This window comes from Neopsephotus bourkii, unplaced genomic scaffold (genome assembly GCF_033783945.1).
Source record: "Neopsephotus bourkii isolate Nb327-2 ecotype Australia unplaced genomic scaffold, CSIRO-AGI_Nbou_v1 NB_1530, whole genome shotgun sequence".
Classification (NCBI taxonomy): domain Eukaryota; kingdom Metazoa; phylum Chordata; class Aves; order Psittaciformes; family Psittacidae; genus Neopsephotus; species Neopsephotus bourkii.
This window is the reverse complement of record NW_026902006.1, coordinates 189837-202741: the sequence shown is the minus strand read 5'-3', so window position 1 is coordinate 202741 and position 12905 is coordinate 189837. Positions and strand designations below refer to the sequence as shown.

The 12905-nt window shown below is 44.8% G+C and overlaps 1 protein-coding gene across 1 annotated transcript in view; it reads right to left on the bottom strand.

Moving 5' to 3' along the window:
• The window catches only part of PLPPR1 (phospholipid phosphatase related 1), a 130844-nt gene extending 118683 nt beyond the window's left edge, over positions 1–12161 (bottom strand). Inside the window, exon 1 of the mRNA XM_061370277.1 lies at positions 11881–12161. The gene's annotated coding sequence lies outside the window, so the exon portion shown is untranslated. The remainder of the gene's footprint in view (positions 1–11880) is intronic.
• Positions 12162–12905: the final 744 nt, after the last annotated feature.

Sequence of the window (12905 nt, the reverse complement as noted above, 5' to 3'; positions counted from 1 at the left end):
TTAGGTACTAACACTACTTCTTCATTGAGGCACAGAATGAAAAAATCTTCTTTCTGTCCTGTGCTTTACTTGAAATGATGTAGCTTTACTTGAAATGCTCACTGTGCTCTGTTCTGATTAACATAGCATTTACTGCCTGACTCATTCCCCTCTCCTTGCAAAACAATGTAGATTTTATTCCTGCCTTTCTACTTCCCCTGTTACCTTGAGTGTGTTATAATAGAGATAAATACTACTCCTTTGGTGTGTGGTTTTTAGGTTTTGTTTTTTTTTTTTTGTCTTTTTGTTTGGTTTGGGGTTTTTTTAGTTGGTTGATTTTTTTGGTGTTTTTTTTTGGCATTTTGGCTTTGTTGTCCTTTTTTTTTTGGGGGGGGGGGGAAGGGGGGCTGAGGGTGCTTTTGTTTTGTTTGGGTTTTTTTGATTACCTGCACCATTGACTGGCTTTAGCTGAAGATCACCCAGCTAAATTAAATTCCACAAGCAGTAATGCTTGTGCAGTAAGTATTTTGCTGTGGTTATCTATCCCTACTTCAAATAACAAGGAAGAGAAATGACAGTTTACGAATTATTGCTTTCTATTGTTCCACAGCAAGATCTTTTTAAATCATTCCACATCACATCACTGCAAATAGTAAATGTGCTCTGCACACGGTCCATGGTAGAATTTAATATGAAACCTGTATAATGGGATTTAAATCTAAAAAGCTGTTTCGATAGCCCTCTATACCAGGGCAAACATCTTGGCAAACATCTTAGAATCAGGACTCAGCATGTTCTCAGCAGGAATTTAGGAGCCAGACAAATATGTATCAAAATAATAATGAAAACTAGCCTCTACTCAGCAAATCATTATGGTCTTTTAACAATTACCATTTTTTAAGTCCTTCTTTCAAACTCATGTCACTCACACTTTCAAGGTGTCCTGGGTTCAGCAGTAGCAGTCATTTTTCTCTTTCTTGGTAGCTGGTGCAGTGCTGTGTTTTGACTTTCAGCTGGGAACAGAGCTGAAAAACAATGATGTTTTGGTTTGGCTGAGGACTTTGTGGGCCTTATGCTCTGCCAGGGAGAAGGGAAGCCGGGAGGAAGCAGGGACAGGACACCTGACCCAAACTGACCAAAGAGGTATTCCATACCACAGCACGTCATGCCCAGGATGTAACTGGGGAGGGACCCGGAAGGGGCTAGAGTGGACTGAAGGGTTGGAGGAGGTATCGGTTGGTGCTTGGTCGGGCTGGGGGGAGCAGGTTATCGGTTGCCTGGTGATAGGGTGTTGTATTCTCTTCCCTTGTTATTTCCTTTATCATTACTATTATTGGTGGCAGCAGTAGTGATTTGTGTTACACCTTAGTTACTAAACTGTTCTTATCTCAACCTGTGAGAGTTGCGTTCTTTTTGATTCTCCTCTCCGTCCCTCCGAGAATAGGGGAGGGCAAGAGGGGGGGGGGGGGGAGTGAGTGGACAAGCTGTCTGGCATTGGTTAAACAACGACACAAGCGTATTTTCATACCCTGTAAAAGGAGTAATGCAACCAAACATCTTCTCTCTGGTGCATGCATTTTAGATCTGTGAAGCCATTTCACTGAGTTATTCAGCCAAGAAGTGCATGAATAACTTCAAACCAGATTATCTTCAAGGACCGTGAGATACATGTATCAGATCAAACCTCTGACAGCAGCAGGTACTGTCTCCACCATATAAATGAAACCAGGGAAGGAATTCTTCTTAAGATAAATGAATCTTTACCTTTATAAAGGGATGGCAACATTAATAATTTAAAAAAGTGTTATGAAGATGTTAGTATCCCAAGAAGAAATGACTGAGGAAGACAGGGTTGTATGTTAGCCAAGATGAGTTCTGGCTAGCAAATGAAGAAATACAGAAAAAAAACCCACTAGTCCTAAACCGCTAGTCAAGTACTTATTTCTAGTATAAAAATATAATCTAAAATACTTTAAAAAAGTAGTAATTGCAAATTTGGTCAAAAATTCCCTTACTGGTAATTCTGAAATGAAGTCCACAGTAGAAAACCTTGGTCACTAGGTGTGGATCACCATTACTGCCATACTCTCCTAAGCAAAGTGGCATATTCTCTTCTATGGCTGTCAGTCTTTCCAATGCTGCCATCCACTAGAGACCAGAGAGAAAGTGCTCTCCCAGGAGGGCACTGACATTGTGGCCTAACATCTTTAGTCACTACCAGGAGTGTGGTGACAAGCAACACATTTTCAAAGCAGGTACCTCCCACAGCCCAGTTTAACAGTGTAAGTTAGGGTAATGATTATCTGTGCATTGAAGATATCCTGGACACAAATGAGTAATACAAATTTCAAAGTAAGTCATGTGCTGAAGGAACAATATATCCCAAATTTGTCCTAACTCCAGATCACCAGGAATGGTACTAACATCTGTTCCCAAGTTAACTCTGTCTAACCTGATATGGAACACAGTTTACGTTAGCTATTCATTAATACTATCAATAATAATTATTTTCAAAGCCACCTCTTACCTGGCAATAATTAAAGTGGGGTTTTTTTGCGCACTGAAAGAATGTTTATGGAACTGCTGGATTGAAAGACATTACAGGATGAGCTCTGTCTTTAAATGAATCAGTTGATTTACTGAAAGCTTTGTTTTTCCTTTAAGCACCATAGTGGTGTTGATTCCAAAGTCATGAGCATTTAATGGGATAAATAGACTCATAGAATGGATAGGACTGGAAAGGACTTTAAGATCATCAAGTTCCAACCCCCCTGCCATGGGGCAGGGATGCTTTACCCTAGACTATGTCACCCAAGGCTCTGTCCAACCTGGCCTTGAACATTGCCAGGGATAGGGCATTTATAACTTCCTTGGGCAACCCATTCCAGTACCTCACCACCCTAACAGTAAAGAACTTCCTCCTTATATCCAATCTAAACTTCCCCTCTTTAAGTTTTAACCCATTACCTTCTGTCCTATTGCTACAGTCCCTGAAGAAGAGTCACTCTCTGGTATTTATGTTGGCCTCTTTCAGATACTGGAAGGCTGCTATGAGGTCTCCATGCAGCCTTCTCTTCTCCAGGCTGAACAACCCCAACTCTCTCCGTCTGCCTCCATAGGAGAGGTGCTCCAGTCCCCTGATCATCCTCGTGGCCCTGCTCTGGACTTGTTCAACAGTTCCATGTCCTTTTTATGTTGAGGACACCAGCACTGCACACAATACTCCAAGTGAGGTCTCATGAGAGCAGAGTAGAGGGGCAGGATCACCTCCTTCAACCTGCTGGTCACACTCCTTTTGATGCAACCCAGGATACGGTTGGTTTCTGGGCTCCAAGCACACACTGAAGCCGACTCCTGTTCATTTTCTCTTCTACCAACACCCCCAAGTCCTTCTCCGCAGGGCTGCTCTTAATCTCTTCTCTGCCCAACCTGTAGCTGTGCCTGGGATTGCTTCGACCCAGGTGTAGGACCTTGCACTTGGCTTGGCTGAACTTCATGAGGTTAGCGCTGGCCCACTTCAATGACTGCAGATTAATTGCAGATCATTGTGTACTGGAAAAGACAGACTATCATGACAGGAAATGCAGAGCTATCAGTATGGAAAAAATGTCAGCAAGTTTATTTACCGTTTCCTCGATATGTATTCTTATTTAGAGAATAAAGCCAGCAGGAAGTCAAACAAGGTCAATAATATTTACTTTTTTTTTTTTTGTTGTTATTCTAGACAGGGCCTCTTTCAGGTACTCTTTTTTTAGCCTGACATTTGTATTTCTTCCTGTAAACAGCTTCCTCATGACTCTTGCAGTGATCAGAAATGAGGTCTGATGTCATGCTTAGGTAACAAGGTTGTTACAGGGTTGTTTGATCTTGGGTCTTTTTTTAAAGAACATCTAAACCTTTTAATTCAGGAGATGCTACAGAGTGTCAGGAAAACCTGTCTTTGGTGGTCCCTTCTCTGTAGGGACAAACGCATTCACTTCCTGGGGAATCACAGCCAATACTAAATAAGTGCAATCCATTCAATCCACACCACCGCTGCTTTGTTGAGTGCCAGCTGTGTGCTTTTCCTTAAGGGAAATGGTGAATACCAAGGAAAGAGCATTGGAGGAGACTGGAGACACACTTTTGGTCAACAACTCCAGCAGGCAGTTTCAAAATTGAAGGGATAAATAAATGTACTCTTTTGCAGAAAGAAGCTGCAAACCATAAAGACATAAAACAGTGGTACAAACCAAGCAAAGTTTTGTACACCCTATTTTCTTACTGTTAAACAAGAAAAACAGCTTATGGCTTTGGTCAACCTGAAACAATTTCCTTTGCGGGTCCTAACTTTCCTATTTTACCTCTTATTTCCATCACAGAACCTCAAACTCAAGAAAGTCTCTATAAGAAACCAATTAACAAACACAGATGTGTACACAAACAGAATTAGTAGAGAGCGGACCTTCACTGGATCCTTAATTTCTTTTTATTACTTCAAACTCCACATCCATTCTCTTACTCTACATAGCAGAGTTAAAAGTAGAATCTTCTCTTCCAATCTCAAGACACAAGCACAACAGAGAAAAACAGAAACCACTCACACTCTCGATTAATAAATATGAAATATATTGGAATATTAGATATCAATTAATATAATAATTGGACTAAACATAACTGGAATATAAAATAAATATAATGGAAATAAAAAAAAATGCAACTCAAAATGGTGGATCATTTTACGTCTGCAATTTTAAGTAAACTGAAACAAACCCTCCACAAAAAACAGATTTACAGAGAAAAAAATAAATAAATTGTATGCATAACATTTTTGCCCAATGTTTTGGCCAAAACTTTTCAGAACTGAGTAATTTTTGGCAGAAAACTATGCTTCAGAATTTGATTTTGCTATGGAAACTGCCTGCATAAGAGAAACAAAGTCACAGACCAGCAATTTCTAGTCAAAATTTCCTCCACATTCATGCATATAGCACAAGTGAGCGTTGGCATTATAGTCCTTGAAGAGTTTCTCTTTAAAGACAATTCGTTGTAGCACAGACATTTTTTCTTCTGTTTGAACACCTGTGAATTAGTTATATTCTGCAACTGCCTTGCATAATCTGTTAGCTGATGCATGTCATACACAGTCCAGTTCCAATATCCCCTAAGTGAGCTGAACTCTGTGACAGCCTGTGGATGGGCCAACTGCTGTTCTGCTTATGTGAATTACATCTCTATGACAAATGGCAGCACAGATTAATGTGGCCTTATGCTATCTCTGCAGTGGCATCACAACTTCTATATAATGCTCAATCTGAATATCACCAGACCTCGCATTTTCTTTCCTTTCAGTTGCTTCTGTCCTTATCTGACCTAAGATACCTGAAAACTTCCAAGCTGTTTCTTAGATACTTGAGTCACTGGCTTCACGGCATGCATGAGAGCAGAAGCAGATGTACTACGTGTGACAACCCCACACAAACAATGGCCTCTCTCCATTCGCTGCTGTAGCGGTGCCTGAAATGACTATGTACTGACGATTTTTATCTTGTGTTTTTGGCAGTCTCTCAGCAGCAATATGGTTGCTACAACCCATGACGCACCTCTAGTTTTCTCACTACTGCAGGCTGCTACAAATGGTTGACCTCTGATTTTCACTGACACACAAAACCAACATGCAACCACATGCCTAGGATGTCACGTTATGTCTATGTACTATGTGTTTGGAGTATGCAGCCCCATAAAGCCAGCAAGTAGTAGGGTCTCAGAGAAAGCCTCAGGAAACTAGGTATTCTGTGAATGACATTTTATTTTTCAGGTATTTCATTTGCTGAAAGACATTACCTGCTCCTAATGGCTTTTATGACTGATGAATTGTTACATCTTCTCGTTTATTTTGAAATAACATGCCCTGAATTCTCAAGATAACCCAGATTAATTTGGCTGAGTGATGCAAGGATGTGAAACCTTCATCAGTCTGTGGCTTATATTTGCACTGGGGAGACCTGAAATTCCCCTGACTCAGCCCATTGTAAGAGGCATAACGCTGGAGACTGGTGTCTCCTGACTGACATGGCCATGCTCTTAAGAAACATATCACCTACCACCATTTATTTCTTAAGCTGGACACCTTTCTACCAGCAACTCAAATCCCTGAAAACCCTAGTTGCAAAGATGATCCACTGTCAACTAGTGTTTCATATGCAGTTCTTCAAAATTTGTTCCACTGTCAGCTTGTTAGGTTACAGTCAACGGTTCTGCAACCTCACAACGGTTTTGAGCAACCTCACATCTTTAAGTCACACCAAAAAGCTGTGAATACACACCTGATTAAGATGCATGTATTTTCCCTGCTCTGCTGCCAGCATTCACAGCAGCTGGTAAGACACCGTCCCAACGTACGTCTTCATGCACAGAGTCATGCTCGGAGAAACCAGTGGGCCAATCCTGACATAGAAACAAATGGATACGGATGCACTTTGCAGTATACTGGGGACATCATCCCACAGCCCTGCATTTTGTAGGCTGTCCCGCCCTGCTTGTCCTCTGGTATGATTGTTGAGCCAGCACAGAACTTCACAAGCAAGGCAAGGACACTGAGAGGCAGGAAAGGGTCTGAGCATTGGAGAGTGTGAGCTTGTACAGCAGATTTGCTCAGTGAGAAGGCAAAATTCCTGCATCACACTGTGGCTTCATTTATGTAAAAGCATTGCCATAAGAACTGTGTTATTCTGACAGGTTATTGAGTATGTTTCATTGGTATTATACGAAAGCTTTGAGCACAAAGGAGCATAATCTAGGTGTTTTAAGGAAGAAGAGGCATGCTATTACAAAGACTCTTCATTCTTCTAATACTTTTCCTTTCTCCCATAAATGGTTCTCATGGGATGCTCCAAAAAATCCCACCTGTGCTTTAGCTAAAAAATAGCTAATACAAACTGAGTTTATCTTCAGTTCATGCATTATTAAGCACACCCCTCCATGGACAAGGAATGGAAGAGGGGCTGGAATAAGTAGAAAAATCAGTTACCATATAGGAGCTACCTGTAATTACTCAGCAAATGCAATAAATTATTGTGTATGTGGAAATTAAATGTACTTCGTTTTGTTGTCAGTGAGTATTTTACAAGCATAGGTGACAAAAGCACACAGCAGGATATAAATGCAATACAATTGCCTTTTGCAGTATGTGCGTTTCCATCAAAGTTGGATTTTGTTCTCCTCCTCCTCTCCTCCTGATTGACTTAAACTGACGAATGGTGAAGCAGAATTCTGACTTCACTGGTGTCTCAGCAAAGCAGTAAAAAGCAGCACAAGGAATATCTATGAAAATTCATGCTGAAATTCATGCTTCCATTTGAGTCACTGAAGAGGGCAGCTCTTCTCAGAGGGCCCAACTCTCAGCTTCTCTTGAAACCCATTAGCTTTGACAAACTCTAAGCAGGCATTCTGATCCACTCAGATGAGACTATGCCAGGGACACCAGGCATGAGATTCAGACACGTTTCTTGAAACCCTCCATGGCAGGGGGATTGGAACTAGATGATCTTAAGGTCCTTTCCAACCCTAGCTGTTCTATGATTCTATGGCTTATACAGCATTTGTCCTCACAAAGGCTTAGGAATGAGGCTTGGTTTTGCAATTCTGCAGAGTTTCAACTTCCATTTTAAAATCAGTTCTGCCTTCTGAGGTTGTAAGAGTGGACTTATAGCCATTAAAAGAGTCAGTGTCTCACAGACACTTGCCATGAATTCTACAAACCCTCTCCGTCATCAGTAGTGAGAGCCATTAACACTAAATGTTGCTCCTCCATGGGATAACTTTTCTGATCAAAGGATCAGCCCTCCACTTGCTAGAGCTCAACAAACAGAAAATAAAAGTCAGAGGAGGGGTGCATTGTCAAGGCTATTTAAACAAACAGCTTAAAGGCGTAGAGGTTGTGTGGCAATGTAACTACCATACATAGTCATGAATAAAACACCTTTAAAACAAGAAAAGCAGAAACCTTTCTCCAAATGCAACTGATATCCAAGCCTGTGGGTAACTTTAAACCTCTGTTTGATAGAAGCATGCCTTTACATTTATGCTGGTCCTCTGATCCGTAGAGGGCATGGTAAATCAATGATCAGCACGTATGTGCACGTGAATATGCCTTGAAGCTAATTCCCATTCTGGTTACAAGAATAATGCAGCATGAATCCTTCAGAAAAACAGATCAAATCACTGTCTCATACATATGAGCCCATTTTGTCCCTACTTCTCCATCTCTGGCGATCCCTTTCCGACTAATTACACCCTCAGTCACTCCTGTATGATTATCACTGCAATCAGAAAAGACAGCAGCTGCACAAGACACACCAGACACTGTCATGGGATGTCCTGTGCCCCGCAACAGCAAAGTTTGACCATTTTCAAATAAAACATCAAAACCCGCTTGGGCGAGGAAAGCTATAATGTATTTCAACAGGATGGACAAACTGTGATCCATTTGCACATTAGAAAAAAAAAAAAAAAGTAGCACAGCAAAGATTACTATATCACAGTATCACAGTATCACAGTATGTTAGAGATTGGAAGGGACCTCAAAAGATCATCTAGTCCAATCCCCCTGCCAGAGCAGGAACACCTAGATAAGGTTACACAGGAATGACAATACCTTCCATTCGCTACAAATGTGTGGAATTGCCCCCATCACTGTTACAGGTGATTCAGGCAGTTACTGCATATTAGGAGATCTGACTGTTGACAACACAGACAGGCAGCTGTTCAGTGTTATTCTGACAGTGTACAGGCTACCAATGCAGCAGTTTTTCCTAAAAGGGAGAACTCAATGTAACATCAAGCCAGGCTATCTGAAGAACATGGATTTCCTCTAGAGGTGGAAAATTCAAAGCACAGAGCACCTCAGACCCCCAGTTAGAGCCACAGCAGACACTATGCAGCAAGTTCTGAAGAACTAACCTCCCAGCTGTCAACCAAGCTGACAAAACAAAACTGAACATGGACATCCCACCTAGGAAAGAATGTACTAAAAAGCCAGCAAAGGCTTCAAGACTTAAGCAGGGGTGCCCTCACTTCCTAAGAAATAACCACTTTGATTTCAGACTCTCAGAAGGAGGTGACACAGCTCATTTTAGCACCCTTGTGTGGCAACTCATGGAGAACTGGCCATGTATCACAGATTTGTTCGGCATACACCAGTTGAGAGAGAAGAGAGAGGCTCACAAAGGCTTCTGGTATCGGTACTACGGAATCTGCCTTTATTCTAGCTTTCTTTTCAGGAAACAGTGACAGGGGGAAATAACCTTGAAGACAGATCTTACTCTTGAAGAGTCACCAACTTAAAAATTAGTCTTTCACCATAACTTCAACCAGTACAAATAGGCCAGCATTAGTGAATTAAAAAAATGTTTATTTCACATATTGACGATATGTAGCCATTTCCCATTAGAGAAGTTTGCATATCTTGAGGGCCTAGTCCCATGAAAAGTGACAATTCCACAATAAAATTCCAGTCAAAGTGATATTTACAATAGGTCCTCCTGAACACAACTGGAAAAACACAATTCCTCCATGCTCTTGTATTATCTACAGAACTGCAAGGTATTTATATTTGTGGCTGCAGAAACAATATATTAAAAGGAAAAATGAGAACATTAGAAAGTAGGCTAATTGGTTTGACATACTGACTGATGAAATAAGAATTATGGAAATGTTTTCCAATTTAAAAAAATCCCTCAAAATGACAAAGTGCATGCATATTCCTACCACTGAACAAAGAAGCAGAGAAGAGTGAACAAATTAAAAAAAAAGTTTTCATGATGCTCAAAGCTGTCAAAGAAAATTAAGGTACAATATTAAAAAAAAAAAAGCTATGATGCAATTGCAAATTCAAAAATCTGCTGCTGCCACTGAACACTCTCAATTCAGCCAAAATAAGTCTCCAATTACAGTCCCAACAAAATGTTCTGTAACAGAGCAGATGTGCTTGCATGGCTGAGAAATTCAGGATATGGCTCTCCACGAGCTCCTTCTCTTCTCTGACATCTCATCAACTATGAGGGGGAGAGGAGAAGGAAGGAACAAAAAATCCTACGGTCTCCATTGTGTGTGTTGAAACAGGTTAATAAGCACTAACAAGTGGCACAGTTTTGCTCAGTAAGTCTACATATTCACATCTACCACAAAAGGAGAAATAGCCCTGCATATCAACCTTGCTGATACATAAGGGTTTAGCATGTTTCTCAGCATCACTGGTTTTCCACCTAGAGTGAGCATAAACCAACACTGAAATATGCCACACAAGAGCTAGCAATGAAAGTTGAGGAGAAGGAATACCAATAAATAAGGGGAGGCAGTAGGGGGCCGTTGCCATAGCTCCCAGTAGTTGACAGATCCTCAGTTGATATAAATTTTGTCCTTTTTCCTACCCTGTGTCAAGCCTCAAAAGCAGGTTCTCCTCCTGTACAGTACATTCAGACTTACCTATGGACAAATGCAAGATTTCCCCTGAGGTCTTATGCATCTTCATTTTCAGAAATAGAACCCCAAAAATCACACCTGAGAATAGTGATTCGACTTAAATTAAACGGAGGTCCAAAGCAATGTCCTTGGTTTAAACTGGATATTGCAATTCAACTGCTGAGGGCAATCACACTGAGTAGCCTCTGACTCAGAGGTAACCCCTTCTGCAGTAGCTCCTCTGGAAACCTTTTTTCCCAAGTCAAGCACAAGAGCCACCGTACAAAACTCAAACGTTTAAAAAAACCTCCTTCCTTGTGTCCAAGAAGAAACAGGCAGAAATCTGAGCACAGAGCCAGACCTCTGCTTTTCCACACCATACCCATCTCATTTGCAATTGGGAGGATGTCACCTTAAGTCCCTGCTCTGTCCCAGGGCGTCTTCATGCCCCCACAAAGACCACATAATATGCAGGACAAGCATTGTTACCATTACCAGTTTATTTCTTAAATACTACCCCAGAAGGATCAAGAGAAATATTGTACAACCTCAGATGTCAGATATGAAATCTCATCTCGCTCCCTGCAAGTATTAAGTGACAGCCGATCAAAATGCCTGCATTTTTTCCTTTTGGTACCATCTAGGTTTTCTGGAGATGCAAAACGACTCGGGGTCTCTAAGAGCACTCAAACCGCACACGAACATTGCATACAGTGCCATTCTTACAACCCTGCTCCGAGGCATCTTTCCCCTGCACGCAGGGAGTCCATCACACCCCGCCGCAGCACCCCGCCTTCTCCCGATCCACTCGCCACCCAGCAGCACTGCGAGAGGCCGGGAGGGAGGGAGGGCACACCTGCAGCACAGAGGCAGACACGCGGTGTCCTCCCGCACCGACACCCGTCTCTCCGCGCCGTGGGCTGCTCACGGGTGGCACCGCGCTATCCCCACCCGCCGCGCTAAGACTACACACGCGGTTCCACCACCGGCAGGGTCGCCGGTACAGCGGTGAACCCCTGCAGCGCGCTGCGCTGGGGAAAACGTTCGCTGCCCCGGGCCCCTTGCTCAGGCCCCGGCGAGGTGCCCGCCTTTGCAGGGAGCAGGGGCGCCGGGTCTCCCCCGCGCCGAGAAGGTTCTCGCGTGGAAGGGGCGGCCCAGCGCCTTCTCCCAAGCCAGGTACCGCACCGAAAGACATCCCGGCCCCTGCGGCGTTCCCAGACCCCCCGGCGATGCTGAAGGTGCAGAGGACGAGCCCGCAAGCGTCTCCAGCGCCCCAGCCCGTCTCGGCTAGCAGAAGGGCGGGCAGCGGAGCAGCAGCCCTTCCAGCTCCGGCAGACTCCCCGAGTTCCTCCCGACAGCGGGCTCCTCCCGGCTCCTCGCCGCCCGCCCAGGCCCCCCGCACTGCGCCGCGCCCACGGGCAGCCCCCGCTGGTCCCCCCGCCCTCGCCCGATCCGGCTCACCCCGCGGTGCAGCGCGGCAGCCCCGCTACGGGCGGCTGTCTCCATGCGGGCGAGCGGGCAGCACCCGCTGGCCAGGCATCGTGGTCCGCTCTCCCGCCTCAGTGCGGTGGAAAGGGGGAGAGGGGGCGGCGGACGCCCTCCCCGTCCAGTTCCTTCTTCTCTGTTCTTTTGGCCCCCTCCAGCCCCCTTTTTCTCCCTAACGACGTCCGCAGAACTACCAGCACAGCTCCTTCCCCATCTCCCGCCTCTCCTCCTCTGCCTCCCTGTGCGTCGGACCCGGCTTCCAGTCCCCCGCCCGGCTGCAGAGCGGAGGGAGGGGACAGGGGCGGGAGAAGGGGAGGGGAGGGAGCGGGATCCCCCCTGGGCACTGCCGTGGTTCTCCCCGCCGGGCCCCTGCGCCCTCCTTTGTGCCAGGGATACCGGTCCTCGGGGCTTCCCCGGATACCACCCCTGTTGTCGGGGGGCGGGGAGCACCACGACACCTTTCCAGCTGCGGGACATTCTTCCTGTAATTCGGCAATTGCCAGGCAGAGACTGGAGGCGGCTCAGCAGCTTTCTCCTGCTATCCTTCCTACGGCCTCTGCTGGGGCGAGCATACGCCTCTAGCGTCACCACGGGCTGGACTGCTCCCCCCCAAGAAAAGGGAGGTGGGAAGAAGAATGAACCCGGGGAGGAACGTGACCACACAGAAAGATGAGCTCTGGATGATCCCAAACAGCTCCGGTGCCCCTACAACCCGGAGCATCCTGGGGTTGCTCTGGCTTAGAGGCCCCTCACACGCTAGAGCACAGGGCACGGCCATGGCGGCAGGGTGACATCCAGGCTCTGGTTCGGGCCCTGGTGCCGCTGTCGAGTCTCTCTCCCGTGGCTACTGGCTTGCTATGCAGGCACCGAGGACAGTGCTGCTCAGCGTAGTGGAGGTCCCAGCTTCTGGGCTGCTCCAAACCTGAGGTGCCTAACATGACCAGTACTCCCCAGATGCATGCTTCAGAGATCATCGAGAACACCATGGGAGTGAGCAGGTT